This window comes from Budorcas taxicolor, chromosome 9 (assembly GCF_023091745.1).
Source record: "Budorcas taxicolor isolate Tak-1 chromosome 9, Takin1.1, whole genome shotgun sequence".
Taxonomy (NCBI): Eukaryota; Metazoa; Chordata; class Mammalia; order Artiodactyla; family Bovidae; genus Budorcas; species Budorcas taxicolor.
Window position 1 is genome coordinate 1,698,061 of NC_068918.1, and position 27,824 is coordinate 1,725,884.

Below are 27,824 nucleotides of genomic sequence, written 5' to 3' on the forward strand. Positions count from 1 at the left end.
GCAACTCGTATGGGGACTGGCCTTTCCTGGGGCCACCAGATCGGGTCCCTGAGGTCCCCGTCGTAACTCGAGAAGACCTGCCGCAACTCGAGAAAATCCAGGAGGTTCTCCCCTCCAGGCGAGATGAGGCCCATTTCCGCTGAGGCGTCTCGAGGCTGATCACAACTCACCTCTGGAACTTCGATAGGGTCCTTCACACCCTTGGTGCAAATCAAGAAGTTCCCCGACATACCCGTCTCCACTCGAGAGGAATCACGAGGGTCCCGCCCACATCCAGAGGAGCCCCGTTTCCGCCTCGTAGCTCGAGATGAGGGATCCTTTCCCTGCTTCGTCGGGAAAGAGTTCCCGGCGTTCCCGTCGCATCTCAAGAGGAGGCCCTCTCAACAGGAACGGCGAGAGGAACTCCAGGGTCGTGCCACCATTCCAAGAGTCCCCCAGATGTCTCAGTCCATTCCAGAGGAACCTCTTTTCCCTTCACCGGCTCGTCTTTCACGCCGAGGATCGACTCACACCAAGGTGGCACGTGGCACAGCCCTGTGGGAAAGCCTCGTGGGAAAGCCTCGAGGGACACCCTCGAGGGAAAGCCACAGATCCCTTGATCCACGTGACAGGAAGCGTGACACTACTGCTGCAGCTCGGGAGGAAAGCACACGTGCATGCCCCCACTCGAGACGAGGACTGACTCCCCTGGGGAGACTCAGAAGCACCCCAAGATCCATGGCAACACTGGAGAGCAATCCTCAGGTTCCGGCCCCGACTCCACACAATGACTGAGGCCCCGGCATGGACGGGAGAGGAATCCCGAGAGGCCCCCTAGCAACTCGTATGGGGACTGGCCTTTCCTGGGGCCACCAGATCGGGTCCCTGAGGTCCCCGTCGTAACTCGAGAAGACCTGCAGCAACTCGAGAAAATCCAGGAGGTTCTCCCCTCCAGGCGAGATGAGGCCCATTTCCGCTGAGGCGTCTCGAGGCTGATCACACCTCACCTCTGGAACTTCGAAAGGGTCCTTCACACCCTAGGTGCAAATCAAGAAGTTCCCCGACATAATCGTCTCCACTCTAGAGGAATCACGAGGGTCCCGCCCACATCCAGAGGAGCCCCGGGTCCGCCTCGTAGCTCGAGATGAGGGATCCTTTCCCTGCTTCGTCGGGAAAGAGTTCCCGGCGTTCCCGTCGCATCTCAAGAGGAGGCCCTCTCAACAGGAACGGCGAGAGGAACTCCAGGGTCGTGCCACCATTCCAAGAGTCCCCCAGATGTCTCAGTCCATTCCAGAGGAACCTCTTTTCCCTTCACCGGCTCGTCTTTCACGCCGAGGATCGACTCACACCAAGGTGGCACGTGGCACAGCCCTGTGGGAAAGCCTCGTGGGAAAGCCTCGAGGGACAGCCTCGAGGGAAAGCCACAGATCCCTTGATCCACGTGACAGGAAGCGTGACACTACTGCTGCAGCTAGGGAGGAAAGCGCACGTGCATGCCCCCACGCGAGACGAGGCCTGACTCCCTTGGGGAGACTCAGAAGCACCCCAAGATCCATGGCAACACTGGAGAGGAATCCTCAGGTTCCGGCCCTGACTCCACACAAGGACTGAGGCCCCGGCATGGACGGGAGAGGAATCCCGAGAGGTCCCCTAGCAACTCGCATGGGGACTGGCCTTTCCTGAGGCCACCAGAGCGGGTCCCTGAGGTCCCCGTCGTAACTCGAGAAGACCTGCCGCAACTCGAGAAAATCCAGGAGGTTCTCCCCTCCAGGCGAGATGAGGCCCATTTCCGCTGAGGCGTCTCGAGGCTGATCACACCTCACCTCTGGAACTTCGATAGGGTCCTTCACACCCTTGGTGCAAATCAAGAAGTTCCCCGACATACCCGTCTCCACTCGAGAGGAATCACGAGGGTCCCGCCCACATCCAGAGGAGCCCCGTTTCCGCCTCGTAGCTCGATATGAGGGATCCTTTCCCTGCTTCGTCGGGAAAGAGTTCCCGGCGTTCCCGTCGCATCTCAAGAGGAGGCCCTCTCAACAGGAACGGCGAGAGGAACTCCAGGGTCGTGCCACCATTCCAAGAGTCCCCCAGATGTCTCAGTCCATTCCAGAGGAACCTCTTTTCCCTTCACCGGCTCGTCTTTCACGCCGAGGATCGACTCACACCAAAGTGGCACGTGGCACAGCCCTGTGGGAAAGCCTCGTGGGAAAGCCTCGAGGGACACCCTCGAGGGAAAGCCACAGATCCCTTGATCCACGTGACAGGAAGCGTGACACTACTGCTGCAGCTCGGGAGGAAAGCACACGTGCATGCCCCCACTCGAGACGAGGACTGACTCCCCTGGGGAGACTCAGAAGCACCCCAAGATCCATGGCAACACTGGAGAGCAATCCTCAGGTTCCGGCCCCGACTCCACACAATGACTGAGGCCCCGGCATGGACGGGAGAGGAATCCCGAGAGGCCCCCTAGCAACTCGTATGGGGACTGGCCTTTCCTGGGGCCACCAGATCGGGTCCCTGAGGTCCCCGTCGTAACTCGAGAAGACCTGCCGCAACTCGAGAAAATCCAGGAGGTTCTCCCCTCCAGGCGAGATGAGGCCCATTTCCGCTGAGGCGTCTCGAGGCTGATCACACCTCACCTCTGGAACTTCGAAAGGGTCCTTCACACCCTAGGTGCAAATCAAGAAGTTCCCCGACATAATCGTCTCCACTCGAGAGGAATCACGAGGGTCCCGCCCACATCCAGAGGAGCCCCGGGTCCGCCTCGTAGCTCGAGATGAGGGATCCTTTCCCTGCTTCGTCGGGAAAGAGTTCCCGGCGTTCCCGTCGCATCTCAAGAGGAGGCCCTCTCAACAGGAACGGCGAGAGGAACTCCAGGGCCGTGCCACCATTCCAAGAGTCCCCCAGATGTCTCAGTCCATTCCAGAGGAACCTCTTTTCCCTTCACCGGCTCGTCTTTCACACCGAGGATCGACTCACACCAAGGTGGCACGTGGCACAGCCCTGTGGGAAAGCCTCGTGGGAAAGCCTCGAGGGACAGCCTCGAGGGAAAGCCACAGATCCCTTGATCCACGTGACAGGAAGCGTGACACTACTGCTGCAGCTAGGGAGGAAAGCGCACGTGCATGCCCCCACGCGAGACGAGGCCTGACTCCCTTGGGGAGACTCAGAAGCACCCCAAGATCCATGGCAACACTGGAGAGGAATCCTCAGGTTCCGGCCCTGACTCCACACAAGGACTGAGGACCCGGCATGGACGGGAGAGGAATCCCGAGAGGTCCCCTAGCAACTCGCATGGGGACTGGCCTTTCCTGGGGCCACCAGATCGGGTCCCTGAGGTCCCCGTCGTAACTCGAGAAGACCTGCCGCAACTCGAGAAAATCCAGGAGGTTCTCCCCTCCAGGCGAGATGAGGCCCATTTCCGCTGAGGCGTCTCGAGGCTGATCACACCTCACCTCTGGAACTTCGATAGGGTCCTTCACACCCTTGGTGCAAATCAAGAAGTTCCCCGACATACCCGTCTCCACTCGAGAGGAATCACGAGGGTCCCGCCCACATCCAGAGGAGCCCCGTTTCCGCCTCGTAGCTCGAGATGAGGGATCCTTTCCCTGCTTCGTCGGGAAAGAGTTCCCGGCGTTCCCGTCGCATCTCAAGAGGAGGCCCTCTCAACAGGAATGGCGAGAGGAACTCCAGGGTCGTGCCACCATTCCAAGAGTCCCCCAGATGTCTCAGTCCATTCCAGAGGAACCTCTTTTCCCTTCACCGGCTCGTCTTTCACGCCGAGGATCGACTCACACCAAGGTGGCACGTGGCACAGCCCTGTGGGAAAGCCTCGTGGGAAAGCCTCGAGGGACACCCTCGAGGGAAAGCCACAGATCCCTTGATCCACGTGACAGGAAGCGTGACACTACTGCTGCAGCTCGGGAGGAAAGCACACGTGCATGCCCCCACTCGAGACGAGGACTGACTCCCCTGGGGAGACTCAGAAGCACCCCAAGATCCATGGCAACACTGGAGAGCAATCCTCAGGTTCCGGCCCCGACTCCACACAATGACTGAGGCCCCGGCATGGACGGGAGAGGAATCCCGAGAGGCCCCCTAGCAACTCGTATGGGGACTGGCCTTTCCTGGGGCCACCAGATCGGGTCCCTGAGGTCCCCGTCGTAACTCGAGAAGACCTGCCGCAACTCGAGAAAATCCAGGAGGTTCTCCCCTCCAGGCGAGATGAGGCCCATTTCCGCTGAGGCGTCTCGAGGCTGATCACACCTCACCTCTGGAACTTCGAAAGGGTCCTTCACACCCTAGGTGCAAATCAAGAAGTTCCCCGACATAATCGTCTCCACTCGAGAGGAATCACGAGGGTCCCGCCCACATCCAGAGGAGCCCCGGGTCCGCCTCGTAGCTCGAGATGAGGGATCCTTTCCCTGCTTCGTCGGGAAAGAGTTCCCGGCGTTCCCGTCGCATCTCAAGAGGAGGCCCTCTCAACAGGAACGGCGAGAGGAACTCCAGGGTCGTGCCACCATTCCAAGAGTCCCCCAGATGTCTCAGTCCATTCCAGAGGAACCTCTTTTCCCTTCACCGGCTCGTCTTTCACGCCGAGGATCGACTCACACCAAGGTGGCACGTGGCACAGCCCTGTGGGAAAGCCTCGTGGGAAAGCCTCGAGGGACAGCCTCGAGGGAAAGCCACAGATCCCTTGATCCACGTGACAGGAAGCGTGACACTACTGCTGCAGCAAGGGAGGAAAGCGCACGTGCATGCCCCCACGCGAGACGAGGCCTGACTCCCTTGGGGAGACTCAGAAGCACCCCAAGATCCATGGCAACACTGGAGAGGAATCCTCAGGTTCCGGCCCTGACTCCACACAAGGACTGAGGCCCCAGCATGGATGGGAGAGGAATCCCGAGAGGTCCCCTAGCAACTCGCATGGGGACTGGCCTTTCCTGGGGCCACCATATCGGGTCCCTGAGGTCCCCGTCGTAACTCGAGAAGACCTGCCGCAACTCGAGAAAATCCAGGAGGTTCTCCCCTCCAGGCGAGATGAGGCCCATTTCCGCTGAGGCGTCTCGAGGCTGATCACACCTCACCTCTGGAACTTCGATAGGGTCCTTCACACCCTTGGTGCAAATCAAGAAGTTCCCCGACATACCCGTCTCCACTCGAGAGGAATCACGAGGGTCCCGCCCACATCCAGAGAAGCCCCGTTTCCGCCTCGTAGCTCGAGATGAGGGATCCTTTCCCTGCTTCGTCGGGAAAGAGTTCCCGGCGTTCCCGTCGCATCTCAAGAGGAGGCCCTCTCAACAGGAACGGCGAGAGGAACTCCAGGGTCGTGCCACCATTCCAAGAGTCCCCCAGAGGTCTCAGTCCATTCCAGTGGAACCTCTTTTCCCTTCACCGGCTCGTCTTTCACGCCGAGGATCGACTCACACCAAGGTGGCACGTGGCACAGCCCTGTGGGAAAGCCTCGTGGGAAAGCCTCGAGGGACAGCCTCGAGGGAAAGCCACAGATCCCTTGATCCACGTGACAGGAAGCGTGACACTACTGCTGCAGCTCGGGAGGAAAGCACACGTGCATGCCCCCACTCGAGACGAGGACTGACTCCCCTGGGGAGACTCAGAAGCACCCCAAGATCCATGGCAACACTGGAGAGCAATCCTCAGGTTCCGGCCCCGACTCCACACAAGGACTGAGGCCCCGGCATGGACGGGAGAGGAATCCCGAGAGGCCCCCTAGCAACTCGTATGGGGACTGGCCTTTCCTGGGGCCACCAGATCGGGTCCCTGAGGTCCCCGTCGTAACTCGAGAAGACCTGCCGCAACTCGAGAAAATCCAGGAGGTTCTCCCCTCCAGGCGAGATGAGGCCCATTTCCGCTGAGGCGTCTCGAGGCTGATCACACCTCACCTCTGGAACTTCGATAGGGTCCTTCACACCCTTGGTGCAAATCAAGAAGTTGCCCGACATACCCGTCTCCACTCGAGAGGAATCACGAGGGTCCCGCCCACATCCAGAGGAGCCCCGTTTCCGCCTCGTAGCTCGAGATGAGGGATCCTTTCCCTGCTTCGTCGGGAAAGAGTTCCCGGCGTTCCCGTCGCATCTCAAGAGGAGGCCCTCTCAACAGGAACGGCGAGAGGAACTCCAGGGTCGTGCCACCATTCCAAGAGTCCCCCAGAGGTCTCAGTCCATTCCAGTGGAACCTCTTTTCCCTTCACCGGCTCGTCTTTCACGCCGAGGATCGACTCACACCAAGGTGGCACGTGGCACAGCCCTGTGGGAAAGCCTCGTGGGAAAGCCTCGAGGGACAGCCTCGAGGGAAAGCCACAGATCCCTTGATCCACGTGACAGGAAGCGTGACACTACTGCTGCAGCTCGGGAGGAAAGCACACGTGCATGCCCCCACTCGAGACGAGGACTGACTCCCCTGGGGAGACTCAGAAGCACCCCAAGATCCATGGCAACACTGGAGAGCAATCCTCAGGTTCCGGCCCCGACTCCACACAATGACTGAGGCCCCGGCATGGACGGGAGAGGAATCCCGAGAGGCCCCCTAGCAACTCGTATGGGGACTGGCCTTTCCTGGGGCCACCAGATCGGGTCCCTGAGGTCCCCGTCGTAACTCGAGAAGACCTGCCGCAACTCGAGAAAATCCAGGAGGTTCTCCCCTCCAGGCGAGATGAGGCCCATTTCCGTTGAGGCGTCTCGAGGCTGATCACACCTCACCTCTGGAACTTCGAAAGGGTCCTTCACACCCTTGGTGCAAATCAAGAAGTTCCCCGACATAATCGTCTCCACTCGAGAGGAATCACAAGGGTCCCGCCCACATCCAGTGGAGCCCCGGGTCCGCCTCGTAGCTCGAGATGAGGGATCCTTTCCCTGCTTCGTCGGGAAAGAGTTCCCGGCGTTCCCGTCACATCTCAAGAGGAGGCCCTCTCAACAGGAACGGCGAGAGGAACTCCAGGGTCGTGCCACCATTCCAAGAGTCCCCCAGATGTCTCAGTCCATTCCAGAGGAACCTCTTTTCCCTTCACCGGCTCGTCTTTCACGCCGAGGATCGACTCACACCAAGGTGGCACGTGGCACAGCCCTGTGGGAAAGCCTCGTGGGAAAGCCTCGAGGGACAGCCTCGAGGGAAAGCCACAGATCCCTTGATCCACGTGACAGGAAGCGTGACACTACTGCTGCAGCTAGGGAGGAAAGCGCACGTGCATGCCCCCACTCGAGACGAGGCCTGACTCCCTTGGGGAGACTCAGAAGCACCCCAAGATCCATGGCAACACTGGAGAGCAATCCTCAGGTTCCGGCCCCGACTCCACACAAGGACTGAGGCCCCGGCATGGACGGGAGAGTAATCCCGAGAGGCGCCCTAGCAACTCGCATGGGGACTGGCCTTTCCTGAGGCCAACAGAGCGGGTCACTGAGGTCCCCGTCGTAACTCGAGAAGACCTGCCGCAACTCGAGAAAATCCAGGAGGTTCTCCCCTCCAGGCGAGATGAGGCCCATTTCCGCTGAGGCGTCTCGAGGCTGATCACACCTCACCTCTGGAACTTCGAAAGGGTCCTTCACACCCTTGGTGCAAATCAAGAAGTTCCCCGACATACCCGTCTCCACTCGAGAGGAATCACGAGGGTCCCGCCCACATCCAGAGGAGCCCCGGGTCCGCCTCGTAGCTCGAGATGAGGGATCCTTTCCCTGCTTCGTCGGGAAAGAGTTCCCGGCGTTCCCGTCGCATCTCAAGAGGAGGCCCTCTCAACAGGAACGGCGAGAGGAACTCCAGGGTCGTGCCACCATTCCAAGAGTCCCCCAGATGTCTCAGTCCATTCCAGAGGAACCTCTTTTCCCTTCACCGGCTCGTCTTTCACGCCGAGGATCGACTCACACCAAGGTGGCACGTGGCACAGCCCTGTGGGAAAGCCTCGTGGGAAAGCCTCGAGGGACAGCCTCGAGGGAAAGCCACAGATCCCTTGATCCACGTGGCAGGAAGCGTGACACTACTGCTGCAGCAAGGGAGGAAAGCGCACGTGCATGCCCCCACGCGAGACGAGGCCTGACTCCCTTGGGGAGACTCAGAAGCACCCCAAGATCCATGGCAACACTGGAGAGGAATCCTCAGGTTCCGGCCCTGACTCCACACAAGGACTGAGGCCCCAGCATGGACGGGAGAGGAATCCCGAGAGGTCCCCTAGCAACTCGCATGGGGACTGGCCTTTCCTGGGGCCACCAGATCGGGTCCCTGAGGTCCCCGTCGTAACTCGAGAAGACCTGCCGCAACTCGAGAAAATCCAGGAGGTTCTCCCCTCCAGGCGAGATGAGGCCCATTTCCGCTGAGGCGTCTCGAGGCTGATCACACCTCACCTCTGGAACTTCGATAGGGTCCTTCACACCCTTGGTGCAAATCAAGAAGTTCCCCGACATACCCGTCTCCACTCGAGAGGAATCACGAGGGTCCCGCCCACATCCAGAGGAGCCCCGTTTCCGCCTCGTAGCTCGAGATGAGGGATCCTTTCCCTGCTTCGTCGGGAAAGAGTTCCCGGCGTTCCCGTCGCATCTCAAGAGGAGGCCCTCTCAACAGGAACGGCGAGAGGAACTCCAGGGTCGTGCCACCATTCCAAGAGTCCCCCAGAGGTCTCAGTCCATTCCAGTGGAACCTCTTTTCCCTTCACCGGCTCGTCTTTCACGCCGAGGATCGACTCACACCAAGGTGGCACGTGGCACAGCCCTGTGGGAAAGCCTCGTGGGAAAGCCTCGAGGGACAGCCTCGAGGGAAAGCCACAGATCCCTTGATCCACGTGACAGGAAGCGTGACACTACTGCTGCAGCTCGGGAGGAAAGCACACGTGCATGCCCCCACTCGAGACGAGGACTGACTCCCCTGGGGAGACTCAGAAGCACCCCAAGATCCATGGCAACACTGGAGAGCAATCCTCAGGTTCCGGCCCCGACTCCACACAATGACTGAGGCCCCGGCATGGACGGGAGAGGAATCCCGAGAGGCCCCCTAGCAACTCGTATGGGGACTGGCCTTTCCTGGGGCCACCAGATCGGGTCCCTGAGGTTCCCGTCGTAACTCGAGAAGACCTGCCGCAACTCGAGAAAATCCAGGAGGTTCTCCCCTCCAGGCGAGATGAGGCCCATTTCCGCTGAGGCGTCTCGAGGCTGATCACACCTCACCTCTGGAACTTCGAAAGGGTCCTTCACACCCTAGGTGCAAATCAAGAAGTTCCCCGACATAATCGTCTCCACTCGAGAGGAATCACAAGGGTCCCGCCCACATCCAGAGGAGCCCCGGGTCCGCCTCGTAGCTCGAGATGAGGGATCCTTTCCCTGCTTCGTCGGGAAAGAGTTCCCGGCGTTCCCGTCGCATCTCAAGAGGAGGCCCTCTCAACAGGAACGGCGAGAGGAACTCCAGGGTCGTGCCACCATTCCAAGAGTCCCCCAGATGTCTCAGTCCATTCCAGAGGAACCTCTTTTCCCTTCACCGGCTCGTCTTTCACGCCGAGGATCGACTCACACCAAGGTGGCACGTGGCACAGCCCTGTGGGAAAGCCTCGTGGGAAAGCCTCGAGGGACAGCCTCGAGGGAAAGCCACAGATCCCTTGATCCACGTGACAGGAAGCGTGACACTACTGCTGCAGCAAGGGAGGAAAGCGCACGTGCATGCCCCCACGCGAGACGAGGCCTGACTCCCTTGGGGAGACTCAGAAGCACCCCAAGATCCATGGCAACACTGGAGAGGAATCCTCAGGTTCCGGCCCTGACTCCACACAAGGACTGAGGCCCCAGCATGGACGGGAGAGGAATCCCGAGAGGTCCCCTAGCAACTCGCATGGGGACTGGCCTTTCCTGGGGCCACCAGATCGGGTCCCTGAGGTTCCCGTCGTAACTCGAGAAGACCTGCCGCAACTCGAGAAAATCCAGGAGGTTCTCCCCTCCAGGCGAGATGAGGCCCATTTCCGCTGAGGCGTCTCGAGGCTGATCACACCTCACCTCTGGAACTTCGAAAGGGTCCTTCACACCCTAGGTGCAAATCAAGAAGTTCCCCGACATAATCGTCTCCACTCGAGAGGAATCACGAGGGTCCCGCCCACATCCAGAGGAGCCCCGGGTCCGCCTCGTAGCTCGAGATGAGGGATCCTTTCCCTGCTTCGTCGGGAAAGAGTTCCCGGCGTTCCCGTCGCATCTCAAGAGGAGGCCCTCTCAACAGGAACGGCGAGAGGAACTCCAGGGTCGTGCCACCATTCCAAGAGTCCCCCAGAGGTCTCAGTCCATTCCAGAGGAACCTCTTTTCCCTTCACCGGCTCGTCTTTCACGCCGAGGATCGACTCACACCAAGGTGGCACGTGGCATAGCCCTGTGGGAAAGCCTCGTGGGAAAGCCTCGAGGGACAGCCTCGAGGGAAAGCCACAGATCCCTTGATCCACGTGACAGGAAGCGTGACACTACTGCTGCAGCTCGGGGGGAAAGCACACGTGCATGCCCCCACTGGAGACGAGGACTGACTCCCCTGGGGAGACTCAGAAGCACCCCAAGATCCATGGCAACACTGGAGAGGAATCCTCAGGTTCCGGCCCCGACTCCACACAAGGACTGAGGCCCGGGCATGGACGGGAGAGGAATCACGAGAGACCCCCTAGAAACTCGTATGGGGACTGGCCTTTCCTGGGGCCACCAGATCGGGTCCCTGAGGTCCCCGTCGTAACTCGAGAAGACCTGCCGCAACTCGAGAAAATCCAGGAGGTTCTCCCCTCCAGGCGAGATGAGGCCCATTTCCGCTGAGGCGTCTCGAGGCTGATCACACCTCACCTCTGGAACTTCGAAAGGGTCCTTCACACCCTTGGTGCAAATCAAGAAGTTCCCGACATAATCGTCTCCACTCGAGAGGAATCACGAGGGTCCCGCCCACATCCAGAGGAGCCCCGGGTCCGCCTCGTAGCTCGAGATGAGGGATCCTTTCCCTGCTTCGTCGGGAAAGAGTTCCCGGCGTTCCCGTCACATCTCAAGAGGAGGCCCTCTCAACAGGAACGGCGAGAGGAACTCCAGGGTCGTGCCACCATTCCAAGAGTCCCCCAGATGTCTCAGTCCATTCCAGAGGAACCTCTTTTCCCTTCACCGGCTCGTCTTTCACGCCGAGGATCGACTCACACCAAGGTGGTACGTGGCACAGCCCTGTGGGAAAGCCTCGTGGGAAAGCCTCGAGGGACAGCCTCGAGGGAAAGCCACAGATCCCTTGATCCACGTGACAGGAAGCGTGACACTACTGCTGCAGCTCGGGAGGAAAGCGCACGTGCATGCCCCCACTCGAGACGAGGCCTGACTCCCCTGGGGAGACTCAGAAGCACCCCAAGATCCATGGCAACACTGGAGAGGAATCCTCAGGTTCCGGCCCTGACTCCACACAAGGACTGAGGCCCCGGCATGGACGGGAGAGTAATCCCGAGAGGCGCCCTAGCAACTCGCATGGGGACTGGCCTTTCCTGAGGCCAACAGAGCGGGTCACTGAGGTCCCCGTCGTAACTCGAGAAGACCTGCCGCAACTCGAGAAAATCCAGGAGGTTCTCCCCTCCAGGCGAGATGAGGCCCATTTCCGCTGAGGCGTCTCGAGGCTGATCACACCTCACCTCTGGAACTTCGAAAGGGTCCTTCACACCCTTGGTGCAAATCAAGAAGTTCCCCGACATACCCGTCTCCACTCGAGAGGAATCACGAGGGTCCCGCCCACATCCAGAGGAGCCCCGTTTCCGCCTCGTAGCTCGAGATGAGGGATCCTTTCCCTGCTTCGTCGGGAAAGAGTTCCCGGCGTTCCCGTCGCATCTCAAGAGGAGGCCTTCTCAACAGGAACGGCGAGAGGAACTCCAGGGTCGTGCCACCATTCCAAGAGTCACCCAGAGGTCTCAGTCCATTCCAGAGGAACCTCTTTTCCCTTCACCGGCTCGTCTTTCACGCCGAGGATCGACTCACACCAAGGTGGCACGTGGCACAGCCCTGTGGGAAAGCCTCGTGGGAAAGCCTCGAGGGAGAGCCTCGAGGGAAAGCCACAGATCCCTTGATCCACGTGACAGGAAGCGTGACACTACTGCTGCAGCTCGGGAGGAAAGCACACGTGCATGCCCCCACTGGAGACGAGGACTGACTCCCCTGGGGAGACTCAGAAGCACGCCAAGATCCATGGCAACACTGGAGAGCAATCCTCAGGTTCCGGCCCCGACTCCACACAATGACTGAGACCCCGGCATGGACGGGAGAGGAATCCCGAGAGGTCCCCTAGCAACTCGCATGGGGACTGGCCTTTCCTGAGGCCACCAGAGCGGGTCCCTGAGGTCCCCGTCGTAACTCGAGAAGACCTGCCGCAACTCGAGAAAATCCAGGAGGTTCTCCCCTTCAGGCGAGATGAGGCCCATTTCCGCTGAGGCGTCTCGAGGCTGATCACACCTCACCTCTGGAACTTCGAAAGGGTCCTTCACACCCGTGGTGCAAATCAAGACGTTCCCCGACATAATCGTCTCCACTCGAGGGGAATCACGAGGGTCCCGCCCACATCCAGAGGAGTCCTGGGTCCGCCTCGTAGCTCGAGATGAGGGATCCTTTCCCTGCTTCGTCGGGAAAGAGTTCCCGGCGTTCCCGTCGCATCTCAAGAGGAGGCCCTCTCAACAGGAACGGCGCGAGGAACTCCAGGGTCGTGCCACCATTCCAAGAGTCCCCCAGATGTCTCAGTCCATTCCAGAGGAACCTCTTTTCCCTTCACCGGCTCGTCTTTCACGCCGAGGATCGACTCAGAACAAGGTGGCACGTGGCACAGCCCTGTGGGAAAGCCTCGTGGGAAAGCCTCGAGGGACAGCCTCGAGGGAAAGCCACAGATCCCTTGATCCACGTGACAGGAAGCGTGACACTACTGCTGCAGCTAGGGAGGAAAGCGCACGTGCATGCCCCCACTCGAGACGAGGCCTGACTCCCCTGGGGAGACTCAGAAGCACCCCAAGATCCATGGCAACACTGGAGAGGAATCCTCAGGTTCCGGCCCTGACTCCACACAAGGACTGAGGCCCCGGCATGGACGGGAGAGTAATCCCGAGAGGCGCCCTAGCAACTCGCATGGGGACTGGCCTTTCCTGAGGCCACCAGAGCGGGTCACTGAGGTCCCCGTCGTAACTCGAGAAGACCTGCCGCAACTCGAGAAAATCCAGGAGGTTCTCCCCTCCAGGCGAGATGAGGCCCATTTCCGCTGAGGCGTCTCGAGGCTGATCACACCTCACCTCTGGAACTTCGAAAGGGTCCTTCACACCCTTGGTGCAAATCAAGAAGTTCCCCGACATACCCGTCTCCACTCGAGAGGAATCACGAGGGTCCCGCCCACATCCAGAGGAGCCCCGTTTCCGCCTCGTAGCTCGAGATGAGGGATCCTTTCCCTGCTTCGTCGGGAAAGAGTTCCCGGCGTTCCCGTCGCATCTCAAGAGGAGGCCCTCTCAACAGGAACGGCGAGAGGAACTCCAGGGTCGTGCCACCATTCCAAGAGTCCCCCAGAGGTCTCAGTCCATTCCAGAGGAACCTCTTTTCCCTTCACCGGCTCGTCTTTCACGCCGAGGATCGACTCACACCAACGTGGCACGTGGCACAGCCCTGTGGGAAAGCCTCGTGGGAAAGCCTCGAGGGACAGCCTCGAGGGAAAGCCACAGATCCCTTGATCCACGTGAAAGGAAGCGTGACACTACTGCTGCAGCTCGGGAGGAAAGCCCACGTGCATGCCCCCACTGGAGACGAGGACTGACTCCCCTGGGGAGACTCAGAAGCACCCCAAGATCCATGGCAACACTGGAGAGCAATCCTCAGGTTCCGGCCCCGACTCCACACAATGACTGAGACCCCGGCATGGACGGGAGAGTAATCCCGAGAGGCGCCCTAGCAACTCGCATGGGGACTGGCCTTTCCTGAGGCCACCAGAGCGGGTCACTGAGGTCCCCGTCGTAACTCGAGAAGACCTGCCGCAACTCGAGAAAATCCAGGAGGTTCTCCCCTCCAGGCGAGATGAGGCCCATTTCGCTGAGGTGTCTCGAGGCTGATCACACCTCCCCTCTGAAACTTCGAAAGGGTCCTTCACACCCTTGGTGCAAATCAAGAAGTTCCCCGACATACCCGTCTCCACTCGAGAGGAATCACGAGGGTCCCGCCCACATCCAGAGGAGCCCCGTTTCCGCCTCGTAGCTCGAGATGAGGGATCCTTTCCCTGCTTCGTCGGGAAAGAGTTCCCGGCGTTCCCGTCGCATCTCAAGAGGAGGCCCTCTCAACAGGAACGGCGAGAGGAACTCCAGGGTCGTGCCACCATTCCAAGAGTCCCCCAGATGTCTCAGTCCATTCCAGAGGAACCTCTTTTCCCTTCACCGGCTCGTCTTTCACGCCGAGGATCGACTCACACCAAGGTGGTACGTGGCACAGCCCTGTGGGAAAGCCTCGTGGGAAAGCCTCGAGGGACAGCCTCGAGGGAAAGCCACAGATCCCTTGATCCACGTGACAGGAAGCGTGACACTACTGCTGCAGCTCGGGAGGAAAGCGCACGTGCATGCCCCCACTCGAGACGAGGCCTGACTCCCCTGGGGAGACTCAGAAGCACCCCAAGATCCATGGCAACACTGGAGAGGAATCCTCAGGTTCCGGCCCTGACTCCACACAAGGACTGAGGCCCCGGCATGGACGGGAGAGTAATCCCGAGAGGCGCCCTAGCAACTCGCATGGGGACTGGCCTTTCCTGAGGCCAACAGAGCGGGTCACTGAGGTCCCCGTCGTAACTCGAGAAGACCTGCCGCAACTCGAGAAAATCCAGGAGGTTCTCCCCTCCAGGCGAGATGAGGCCCATTTCCGCTGAGGCGTCTCGAGGCTGATCACACCTCACCTCTGGAACTTCGAAAGGGTCCTTCACACCCTTGGTGCAAATCAAGAAGTTCCCCGACATACCCGTCTCCACTCGAGAGGAATCACGAGGGTCCCGCCCACATCCAGAGGAGCCCCGTTTCCGCCTCGTAGCTCGAGATGAGGGATCCTTTCCCTGCTTCGTCGGGAAAGAGTTCCCGGCGTTCCCGTCGCATCTCAAGAGGAGGCCTTCTCAACAGGAACGGCGAGAGGAACTCCAGGGTCGTGCCACCATTCCAAGAGTCACCCAGAGGTCTCAGTCCATTCCAGAGGAACCTCTTTTCCCTTCACCGGCTCGTCTTTCACGCCGAGGATCGACTCACACCAAGGTGGCACGTGGCACAGCCCTGTGGGAAAGCCTCGTGGGAAAGCCTCGAGGGAGAGCCTCGAGGGAAAGCCACAGATCCCTTGATCCACGTGACAGGAAGCGTGACACTACTGCTGCAGCTCGGGAGGAAAGCACACGTGCATGCCCCCACTGGAGACGAGGACTGACTCCCCTGGGGAGACTCAGAAGCACGCCAAGATCCATGGCAACACTGGAGAGCAATCCTCAGGTTCCGGCCCCGACTCCACACAATGACTGAGACCCCGGCATGGACGGGAGAGGAATCCCGAGAGGTCCCCTAGCAACTCGCATGGGGACTGGCCTTTCCTTAGGCCACCAGAGCGGGTCCCTGAGGTCCCCGTCGTAACTCGAGAAGACCTGCCGCAACTCGAGAAAATCCAGGAGGTTCTCCCCTTCAGGCGAGATGAGGCCCATTTCCGCTGAGGCGTCTCGAGGCTGATCACACCTCACCTCTGGAACTTCGAAAGGGTCCTTCACACCCGTGGTGCAAATCAAGACGTTCCCCGACATAATCGTCTCCACTCGAGGGGAATCACGAGGGTCCCGCCCACATCCAGAGGAGTCCTGGGTCCGCCTCGTAGCTCGAGATGAGGGATCCTTTCCCTGCTTCGTCGGGAAAGAGTTCCCGGCGTTCCCGTCGCATCTCAAGAGGAGGCCCTCTCAACAGGAACGGCGCGAGGAACTCCAGGGTCGTGCCACCATTCCAAGAGTCCCCCAGATGTCTCAGTCCATTCCAGAGGAACCTCTTTTCCCTTCACCGGCTCGTCTTTCACGCCGAGGATCGACTCAGAACAAGGTGGCACGTGGCACAGCCCTGTGGGAAAGCCTCGTGGGAAAGCCTCGAGGGACAGCCTCGAGGGAAAGCCACAGATCCCTTGATCCACGTGACAGGAAGCGTGACACTACTGCTGCAGCTAGGGAGGAAAGCGCACGTGCATGCCCCCACTCGAGACGAGGCCTGACTCCCCTGGGGAGACTCAGAAGCACCCCAAGATCCATGGCAACACTGGAGAGGAATCCTCAGGTTCCGGCCCTGACTCCACACAAGGACTGAGGCCCCGGCATGGACGGGAGAGTAATCCCGAGAGGCGCCCTAGCAACTCGCATGGGGACTGGCCTTTCCTGAGGCCACCAGAGCGGGTCACTGAGGTCCCCGTCGTAACTCGAGAAGACCTGCCGCAACTCGAGAAAATCCAGGAGGTTCTCCCCTCCAGGCGAGATGAGGCCCATTTCCGCTGAGGCGTCTCGAGGCTGATCACACCTCACCTCTGGAACTTCGAAAGGGTCCTTCACACCCTTGGTGCAAATCAAGAAGTTCCCCGACATACCCGTCTCCACTCGAGAGGAATCACGAGGGTCCCGCCCACATCCAGAGGAGCCCCGTTTCCGCCTCGTAGCTCGAGATGAGGGATCCTTTCCCTGCTTCGTCGGGAAAGAGTTCCCGGCGTTCCCGTCGCATCTCAAGAGGAGGCCTTCTCAACAGGAACGGCGAGAGGAACTCCAGGGTCGTGCCACCATTCCAAGAGTCACCCAGAGGTCTCAGTCCATTCCAGAGGAACCTCTTTTCCCTTCACCGGCTCGTCTTTCACGCCGAGGATCGACTCACACCAAGGTGGCACGTGGCACAGCCCTGTGGGAAAGCCTCGTGGGAAAGCCTCGAGGGAGAGCCTCGAGGGAAAGCCACAGATCCCTTGATCCACGTGACAGGAAGCGTGACACTACTGCTGCAGCTCGGGAGGAAAGCACACGTGCATGCCCCCACTGGAGACGAGGACTGACTCCCCTGGGGAGACTCAGAAGCACGCCAAGATCCATGGCAACACTGGAGAGCAATCCTCAGGTTCCGGCCCCGACTCCACACAATGACTGAGACCCCGGCATGGACGGGAGAGGAATCCCGAGAGGTCCCCTAGCAACTCGCATGGGGACTGGCCTTTCCTTAGGCCACCAGAGCGGGTCCCTGAGGTCCCCGTCGTAACTCGAGAAGACCTGCCGCAACTCGAGAAAATCCAGGAGGTTCTCCCCTTCAGGCGAGATGAGGCCCATTTCCGCTGAGGCGTCTCGAGGCTGATCACACCTCACCTCTGGAACTTCGAAAGGGTCCTTCACACCCGTGGTGCAAATCAAGACGTTCCCCGACATAATCGTCTCCACTCGAGGGGAATCACGAGGGTCCCGCCCACATCCAGAGGAGTCCTGGGTCCGCCTCGTAGCTCGAGATGAGGGATCCTTTCCCTGCTTCGTCGGGAAAGAGTTCCCGGCGTTCCCGTCGCATCTCAAGAGGAGGCCCTCTCAACAGGAACGGCGCGAGGAACTCCAGGGTCGTGCCACCATTCCAAGAGTCCCCCAGATGTCTCAGTCCATTCCAGAGGAACCTCTTTTCCCTTCACCGGCTCGTCTTTCACGCCGAGGATCGACTCAGAACAAGGTGGCACGTGGCACAGCCCTGTGGGAAAGCCTCGTGGGAAAGCCTCGAGGGACAGCCTCGAGGGAAAGCCACAGATCCCTTGATCCACGTGACAGGAAGCGTGACACTACTGCTGCAGCTAGGGAGGAAAGCGCACGTGCATGCCCCCACTCGAGACGAGGCCTGACTCCCCTGGGGAGACTCAGAAGCACCCCAAGATCCATGGCAACACTGGAGAGGAATCCTCAGGTTCCGGCCCTGACTCCACACAAGGACTGAGGCCCCGGCATGGACGGGAGAGTAATCCCGAGAGGCGCCCTAGCAACTCGCATGGGGACTGGCCTTTCCTGAGGCCACCAGAGCGGGTCACTGAGGTCCCCGTCGTAACTCGAGAAGACCTGCCGCAACTCGAGAAAATCCAGGAGGTTCTCCCCTCCAGGCGAGATGAGGCCCATTTCCGCTGAGGCGTCTCGAGGCTGATCACACCTCACCTCTGGAACTTCGAAAGGGTCCTTCACACCCTTGGTGCAAATCAAGAAGTTCCCCGACATACCCGTCTCCACTCGAGAGGAATCACGAGGGTCCCGCCCACATCCAGAGGAGCCCCGTTTCCGCCTCGTAGCTCGAGATGAGGGATCCTTTCCCTGCTTCGTCGGGAAAGAGTTCCCGGCGTTCCCGTCGCATCTCAAGAGGAGGCCCTCTCAACAGGAACGGCGAGAGGAACTCCAGGGTCGTGCCACCATTCCAAGAGTCCCCCAGAGGTCTCAGTCCATTCCAGAGGAACCTCTTTTCCCTTCACCGGCTCGTCTTTCACGCCGAGGATCGACTCACACCAACGTGGCACGTGGCACAGCCCTGTGGGAAAGCCTCGTGGGAAAGCCTCGAGGGACAGCCTCGAGGGAAAGCCACAGATCCCTTGATCCACGTGAAAGGAAGCGTGACACTACTGCTGCAGCTCGGGAGGAAAGCCCACGTGCATGCCCCCACTGGAGACGAGGACTGACTCCCCTGGGGAGACTCAGAAGCACCCCAAGATCCATGGCAACACTGGAGAGCAATCCTCAGGTTCCGGCCCCGACTCCACACAATGACTGAGACCCCGGCATGGACGGGAGAGGAATCCCGAGAGGTCCCCTAGCAACTCGCATGGGGACTGGCCTTTCCTGAGGCCACCAGAGCGGGTCCCTGAGGTCCCCGTCGTAACTCGAGAAGACCTGCCACAACTCGAGAAAATCCAGGAGGTTCTCCCCTCCAGGCGAGATGAGGCCCATTTCCGCTGAGGCGTCTCGAGACTGATCACACCTCACCTCTGGAACTTCGAAAGGCTCCTTCACACCCTTGGTGTAAATCAAGAAGTTCCCCGATATACCCGTCTCCACTCGAGAGGAATCACGAGGGTCCCGCCCACATCCAGAGGAGCCCCGTTTCCGCCTCGTAGCTCGAGATGAGGGATCCTTTCCCTGCTTCGTCGGGAAAGAGTTCCCGGCGTTCCCGTCGCATCTCAAGAGGAGGCCCTCTCAACAGGAACGGCGAGAGGAACTCCAGGGTCGTGCCACCATTCCAAGAGTCCCCCAGATGTCTCAGTCCATTCCAGAGGAACCTCTTTTCCCTTCACCGGCTCGTCTTTCACGCCGAGGATCGACTCACAACAAGGTGGCACGTGGCACAGCCCTGTGGGAAAGCCTCGTGGGAAAGCCTCGAGGGACAGCCTCGAGGGAAAGCCACAGATCCCTTGATCCACGTGACAGGAAGCGTGACACTACTGCTGCAGCTAGGGAGGAAATTGCACGTGCATGCCCCCACTCGAGACGAGGCCTGACTCCCCTGGGGAGACTCAGAAGCACCCCAAGATCCATGGCAACACTGGAGAGGAATCCTCAGGTTCCGGCCCCGACTCCACACAAGGACTGAGGCCCCGGCATGGACGGGAGAGGAATCCCGAGAGGCGACCTAGCAACTCGCATGGGGACTGGCCTTTCCTGAGGCCACCAGAGCGGGTCACTGAGGTCCCCGTCGTAACTCGAGAAGACCTGCCGCAACTCGAGAAAATCCAGGAGGTTCTCCCCTCCAGGCGAGATGAGGCCCATTTCGCTGAGGCGTCTCGAGGCTGATCACACCTCCCCTCTGGAACTTCGAAAGGGTCCTTCACACCCTTGGTGCAAATCAAGAAGTTCCCCGACATACCCGTCTCCACTCGAGAGGAATCACGAGGGTCCCGCCCACATCCAGAGGAGCCCCGTTTCCGCCTCGTAGCTCGAGATGAGGGATCCTTTCCCTGCTTCGTCGGGAAAGAGTTCCCGGCGTTCCCGTCGCATCTCAAGAGGAGGCCCTCTCAACAGGAACGGCGAGAGGAACTCCAGGGTCGTGCCACCATTCCAAGAGTCCCCCAGAGGTCTCAGTCCATTCCAGAGGAACCTCTTTTCCCTTCACCGGCTCGACTTTCACGCCGAGGATCGACTCACACCAAGGTGGCACGTGGCACAGCCCTGTGGGAAAGCCTCGTGGGAAAGCCTCGAGGGACAGCCTCGAGGGAAAGCCACAGATCCCTTGATCCACGTGACAGGAAGCGTGACACTACTGCTGCAGCTCGGGAGGAAAGCACACGTGCATGCCCCCACTGGAGACGAGGACTGACTCCCCTGGGGAGACTCAGAAGCACCCCAAGATCCATGGCAACACTGGAGAGGAATCCTCAGGTTCCGGCCCCGACTCCACACAATGACTGAGGCCCCGGCATGGACGGGAGAGGAATCCCGAGAGGCCCCCTAGCAACTCGTATGGGGACTGGCCTTTCCTGGGGCCACCAGATCGGGTCCCTGAGGTCCCCGTCGTAACTCGAGAAGACCTGCCGCACCTCGAGAAAATCCAGGAGGTTCTCCCCTCCAGGCGAGATGAGGCCCATTTCCGCTGAGGCGTCTCGAGGCTGATCACACCTCACCTCTGGAACTTCGAAAGGGTCCTTCACACCCTTGGTGCAAATCAAGAAGTTCCCGACATAATCGTCTCCACTCGAGAGGAATCACGAGTGTCCCGCCCACATCCAGAGGAGCCCCGGGTCCGCCTCGTAGCTCGAGATGAGGGATCCTTTCCCTGCTTCGTCGGGAAAGAGTTCCCGGCGTTCCCGTCGCATCTCAAGAGGAGGCCCTCTCAACAGGAACGGCGAAAGGAACTCCAGGGTCGTGCCACCATTCCAAGAGTCCCCCAGAGGTCTCAGTCCATTCCAGAGGAACCTCTTTTCCCTTCACCGGCTCGTCTTTCACGCCGAGGATCGACTCACACCAAGGTGGCACGTGGCACAGCCCTGTGGGAAAGCCTCGTGGGAAAGCCTCGAGGGACAGCCTCGAGGGAAAGCCACAGATCCCTTGATCCACGTGACAGGAAGCGTGACACTACTGCTGCAGCTCGGGAGGAAAGCACACGTGCATGCCCCCACTGGAGACGAGGACTGACTCCCCTGGGGAGACTCAGAAGCACCCCAAGATCCATGGCAACACTGGAGAGGAATCCTCAGGTTCCGGCCCCGACTCCACACAATGACTGAGACCCCGGCATGGACGGGAGAGGAATCCCGAGAGGTCCCCTAGCAACTCGCATGGGGACTGGCCTTTCCTGAGGCCACCAGAGCGGGTCCCTGAGGTCCCCGTCGTAACTCGAGAAGACCTGCCACAACTCGAGAAAATCCAGGAGGTTCTCCCCTCCAGGCGAGATGAGGCCCATTTCCGCTGAGGCGTCTCGAGACTGATCACACCTCACATCTGGAACTTCGAAAGGCTCCTTCACACCCTTGGTGTAAATCAAGAAGTTCCCCGATATACCTGTCTCCACTCGAGAGGAATCACGAGGGTCCCGCCCACATCCAGAGGAGCCCCGTTTCCGCCTCATAGCTCGAGATGAGGGATCCTTTCCCTGCTTCGTCGGGAAAGATTTCCCGGCGTTCCCGTCGCACCTCAAGAGGAGGCCCTCTCAACAGGAACGGCGAGAGGAACTCCAGGGTCGTGCCACCATTCCAAGAGTCCCCCAGATGTCTCAGTCCATTCCAGAGGAACCTCTTTTCCCTTCACCGGCTCGTCTTTCACGCCGAGGATCGACTCACACCAAGGTGGCACGTGGCACAGCCCTGTGGGAAAGCCTCGTGGGAAAGCCTCGAGGGACAGCCTCGAGGGAAAGCCACAGATCCCTTGATCCACGTGACAGGAAGCGTGACACTACTGCTGCAGCTCGGGAGGAAAGCGCACGTGCATGCCCCCACTCGAGACGAGGCCTGACTCCCCTCGGGAGACTCAGAAGCACCCCAAGATCCATGGCAACACTGGAGAGGAATCCTCAGGTTCCGGCCCCTACTCCACACAAGGACTGAGGCCCCGGCATGGACGGGAGAGGAATCCCGAGAGGCCCCCTAGCAACTCGTATGGGGACTGGCCTTTCCTGGGGCCACCAGATCGGGTCCCTGAGGTCCCCGTCGTAACTCGAGAAGACCTGCCGCAACTCGAGAAAATCCAGGAGGTTCTCCCCTCCAGGCGAGATGAGGCCCATTTCCGCTGAGGCGTCTCGAGGCTGATCACACCTCACCTCTGGAACTTCGAAAGGGTCCTTCACACCCTTGGTGCAAATCAAGAAGTTCCCCGACATAATCGTCTCCACTCGAGAGGAATCACGAGGGTCCCGCCCACATCCAGAGGAGCCCTGGGTCCGCCTCGTAGCTCGAGATGAGGGATCCTTTCCCTGCTTCGTCGGGAAAGAGTTCCCGGCGTTCCCGTCGCATCTCAAGAGGAGGCCCTCTCAACAGGAACGGCGAGAGGAACTCCAGGGTCGTGCCACCATTCCAAGAGTCCCCCAGATGTCTCAGTCCATTCCAGAGGAACCTCTTTTCCCTTCACCGGCTCGTCTTTCACGCCGAGGATCGACTCACACCAAGGTGGCACGTGGCACAGCCCTGTGGGAAAGCCTCGTGGGAAAGCCTCGAGGGACAGCCTCGAGGGAAAGCCACAGGTCCCTTGATCCACGTGACAGGAAGCGTGACACTACTGCTTCAGCTAGGGAGGAAAGCGAACGTGCATGCCCCCACTCGAGACGAGGCCTGACTCCCCTGGGGAGACTCAGAAGCACCCCAAGATCCATGGCAACACTGGAGAGGAATCCTCAGGTTCCGGCCCTGACTCCACACAAGGACTGAGGCCCCAGCATGGACGGGAGAGTAATCCCGAGAGGCGCCCTAGCAACTTGCATGGGGACTGGCCTTTCCTGAGGCCACCAGAGCGGGTCCCTGAGGTCCCCGTCGTAACTCGAGAAGACCTGCCGCAACTCGAGAAAATCCAGGAGGTTCTCCCCTCCAGGCGAGATGAGGCCCATTTCCGCTGAGGCGTCTCGAGGCTGATCACACCTCACCTCTGGAACTTCGAAAGGGTCCTTCACACCCTTGGTGCAAATCAAGAAGTTCCCCGACATACCCGTCTCCACTCGAGAGGAATCACGAGGGTCCCGCCCACATCCAGAGGAGCCCCGTTTCCCCCTCATAGCTCGAGATGAGGGATCCTTTCCCTGCTTCGTCGGGAAAGAGTTCCCGGCGTTCCCGTCGCATCTCAAGAGGAGGCCCTCTCAACAGGAACGGCGAGAGGAACTCCAGGGTCGTGCCACCATTCCAAGAGTCCCCCAGAGGTCTCAGTCCATTCCAGAGGAACCTCTTTTCCCTTCACCGGCTCGTCTTTCACGCCGAGGATCGACTCACACCAAGGTGGCACGTGGCACAGCCCTGTGGGAAAGCCTCGTGGGAAAGCCTCGAGGGACAGCCTCGAGGGAAAGCCACAGATCCCTTGATCCACGTGACAGGAAGCGTGACACTACTGCTGCAGCTCGGGAGGAAAGCACACGTGCATGCCCCCACTGGAGACGAGGACTGACTCCCCTGGGGAGACTCATAAGCACCCCAAGATCCATGGCAACACTGGAGAGCAATCCTCAGGTTCCGGCCCCGACTCCACACAAGGACTGAGGCCCGGGCATGGACGGGAGAGGAATCCCGAGAGGCCCCCTAGAAACTCGTATGGGGACTGGCCTTTCCTGGGGCCACCAGATCGGGTCCCTGAGGTCCCCGTCGTAACTCGAGAAGACCTGCCGCAACTCGAGAAAATCCAGGAGGTTCTCCCCTCCAGGCGAGATGAGGCCCATTTCCGCTAAGGCGTCTCGAGGCTGATCACACCTCACCTCTGGAACTTCGAAAGGGTCCTTCACACCCTTGGTGCAAATCAAGAAGTTCCCGACATAATCGTCTCCACTCGAGAGGAATCACGAGGGTCCCGCCCACATCCAGAGGAGCCCCGGGTCCGCCTCGTAGCTCGAGATGAGGGATCCTTTCCCTGCTTCGTCGGGAAAGAGTTCCCGGCGTTCCCGTCACATCTCAAGAGGAGGCCCTCTCAACAGGAACGGCGAGAGGAACTCCAGGGTCGTGCCACCATTCCAAGAGTCCCCCAGATGTCTCAGTCCATTCCAGAGGAACCTCTTTTCCCTTCACCGGCTCGTCTTTCACGCCGAGGATCGACTCACACCAAGGTGGTACGTGGCACAGCCCTGTGGGAAAGCCTCGTGGGAAAGCCTCGAGGGACAGCCTCGAGGGAAAGCCACAGATCCCTTGATCCACGTGACAGGAAGCGTGACACTACTGCTGCAGCTCGGGAGGAAAGCGCACGTGCATGCCCCCACTCGAGACGAGGCCTGACTCCCCTGGGGAGACTCAGAAGCACCCCAAGATCCATGGCAACACTGGAGAGGAATCCTCAGGTTCCGGCCCTGACTCCACACAAGGACTGAGGCCCCGGCATGGACGGGAGAGTAATCCCGAGAGGCGCCCTAGCAACTCGCATGGGGACTGGCCTTTCCTGAGGCCAACAGAGCGGGTCACTGAGGTCCCCGTCGTAACTCGAGAAGACCTGCCCCAACTCGAGAAAATCCAGGAGGTTCTCCCCTCCAGGCGAGATGAGGCCCATTTCCGCTGAGGCGTCTCGAGGCTGATCACACCTCACCTCTGGAACTTCGAAAGGGTCCTTCACACCCTTGGTGCAAATCAAGAAGTTCCCCGACATACCCGTCTCCACTCGAGAGGAATCACGAGGGTCCCGCCCACATCCAGAGGAGCCCCGTTTCCGCCTCGTAGCTCGAGATGAGGGATCCTTTCCCTGCTTCGTCGGGAAAGAGTTCCCGGCGTTCCCGTCGCATCTCAAGAGGAGGCCCTCTCAACAGGAACGGCGAGAGGAACTCCAGGGTCGTGCCACCATTCCAAGAGTCCCCCAGAGGTCTCAGTCCATTCCAGAGGAACCTCTTTTCCCTTCACCGGCTCGTCTTTCACGCCGAGGATCGACTCACACCAAGGTGGCACGTGGCACAGCCCTGTGGGAAAGCCTCGTGGGAAAGCCTCGAGGGACAGCCTCGAGGGAAAGCCACAGATCCCTTGATCCACGTGACAGGAAGCGTGACACTACTGCTGCAGCTCGGGAGGAAAGCACACGTGCATGCCCCCACTGGAGAAGAGGACTGACTCCCCTGGGGAGACTCAGAAGCACGCCAAGATCCATGGCAACACTGGAGAGCAATCCTCAGGTTCCGGCCCCGACTCCACACAATGACTGAGACCCCGGCATGGACGGGAGAGGAATCCCGAGAGGTCCCCTAGCAACTCGCATGGGGACTGGCCTTTCCTGAGGCCACCAGAGCGGGTCCCTGAGGTCCCCGTCGTAACTCGAGAAGACCTGCCGCAACTCGAGAAAATCCAGGAGGTTCTCCCCTCCAGGCGAGATGAGGCCCATTTCCGCTGAGGCGTCTCGAGGCTGATCACACCTCACCTCTGGAACTTCGAAAGGGTCCTTCACACCCGTGGTGCAAATCAAGACGTTCCCCGACATAATCGTCTCCACTCGAGGGGAATCACGAGGGTCCCGCCCACATCCAGAGGAGCCCTGGGTCCGCCTCGTAGCTCCAGATGAGGGATCCTTTCCCTGCTTCGTCGGGAAAGAGTTCCCGGCGTTCCCGTCGCATCTCAAGAGGAGGCCCTCTCAACAGGAACGGCGAGAGGAACTCCAGGGTCGTGCCACCATTCCAAGAGTCCCCCAGATGTCTCAGTCCATTCCAGAGGAACCTCTTTTCCCTTCACCGGCTCGTCTTTCACGCCGAGGATCGACTCACAACAAGGTGGCACGTGGCACAGCCCTGTGGGAAAGCCTCGTGGGAAAGCCTCGAGGGACAGCCTCGAGGGAAAGCCACAGATCCCTTGATCCACGTGACAGGAAGCGTGACACTACTGCTGCAGCTAGGGAGGAAAGCGCACGTGCATGCCCCCACTCGAGACGAGGCCTGACTCCCCTGGGGAGACTCAGAAGCACCCCAAGATCCATGGCAACACTGGAGAGGAATCCTCAGGTTCCGGCCCTGACTCCACACAAGGACTGAGGCCCCGGCATGGACGGGAGAGTAATCCCGAGAGGCGCCCTAGCAACTCGCATGGGGACTGGCCTTTCCTGAGGCCACCAGAGCGGGTCACTGAGGTCCCCGTCGTAACTCGAGAAGACCTGCCGCAACTCGAGAAAATCCAGGATGTTCTCCCCTCCAGGCGAGATGAGGCCCATTTCCGCTGAGGCGTCTCGAGGCTGATCACACCTCACCTCTGGAACTTCGAAAGGGTCCTTCACACCCTTGGTGCAAATCAAGAAGTTCCCCGACATACCCGTCTCCACTCGAGAGGAATCACGAGTGTCCCGCCCACATCCAGAGGAGCCCCGGGTCCGCCTCGTAGCTCGAGATGAGGGATCCTTTCCCTGCTTCGTCGGGAAAGAGTTCCCGGCGTTCCCGTCGCATCTCAAGAGGAGGCCCTCTCAACAGGAACGGCGAGAGGAACTCCAGGGTCGTGCCACCATTCCAAGAGTCCCCCAGAGGTCTCAGTCCATTCCAGAGGAACCTCTTTTCCCTTCACCGGCTCGTCTTTCACGCCGAGGATCGACTCACACCAAGGTGGCACGTGGCACAGCCCTGTGGGAAAGCCTCGTGGGAAAGCCTCGAGGGACAGCCTCGAGGGAAAGCCACAGATCCCTTGATCCACGTGACAGGAAGCGTGACACTACTGCTGCAGCTCGGGAGGAAAGCACACGTGCATGCCCCCACTGGAGACGAGGACTGACTCCCCTGGGGAGACTCAGAAGCACCCCAAGATCCATGGCAACACTGGAGAGCAATCCTCAGGTTCCGGCCCCGACTCCACACAAGGACTGAGGCCCGGGCATGGACGGGAGAGGAATCCCGAGAGGCCCCCTAGAAACTCGTATGGGGACTGGCCTTTCCTGGGGCCACCAGATCGGGTCCCTGAGGTCCCCGTCGTAACTCGAGAAGACCTGCCGCAACTCGAGAAAATCCAGGAGGTTCTCCCCTCCAGGCGAGATGAGGCCCATTTCCGCTGAGGCGTCTCGAGGCTGATCACACCTCACCTCTGGAACTTCGAAAGGGTCCTTCACACCCTTGGTGCAAATCAAGAAGTTCCCCGACATACCCGTCTCCACTCGAGAGGAATCACGAGGGTCCCGCCCACATCCAGAGGAGCCCCGGGTCCGCCTCGTAGCTCGAGATGAGGGATCCTTTCCCTGCTTCGTCGGGAAAGAGTTCCCGGCGTTCCCGTCACATCTCAAGAGGAGGCCCTCTCAACAGGAACGGCGAGAGGAACTCAGGGTCGTGCCACCATTCCAAGAGTCCCCCAGATGTCTCAGTCCCATTCCAGAGGAACCTCTTTTCCCTTCACCGGCTCGTCTTTCACGCCGAGGATCGACTCACACCAAGGTGGTACGTGGCACAGCCCTGTGGGAAAGCCTCGTGGGAAAGCCTCGAGGGACAGCCTCGAGGGAAAGCCACAGATCCCTTGATCCACGTGACAGGTAGCGTGACACTACTGCTGCAGCTCGGGAGGAAAGCGCACGTGCATGCCCCCACTCGAGACGAGGCCTGACTCCCCTGGGGAGACTCAGAAGCACCCCAAGATCCATGGCAACACTGGAGAGGAATCCTCAGGTTCCGGCCCTGACTCCACACAAGGACTGAGGCCCCGGCATGGACGGGAGAGTAATCCCGAGAGGCGCCCTAGCAACTCGCATGGGGACTGGCCTTTCCTGAGGCCAACAGAGCGGGTCACTGAGGTCCCCGTCGTAACTCGAGAAGACCTGCCGCA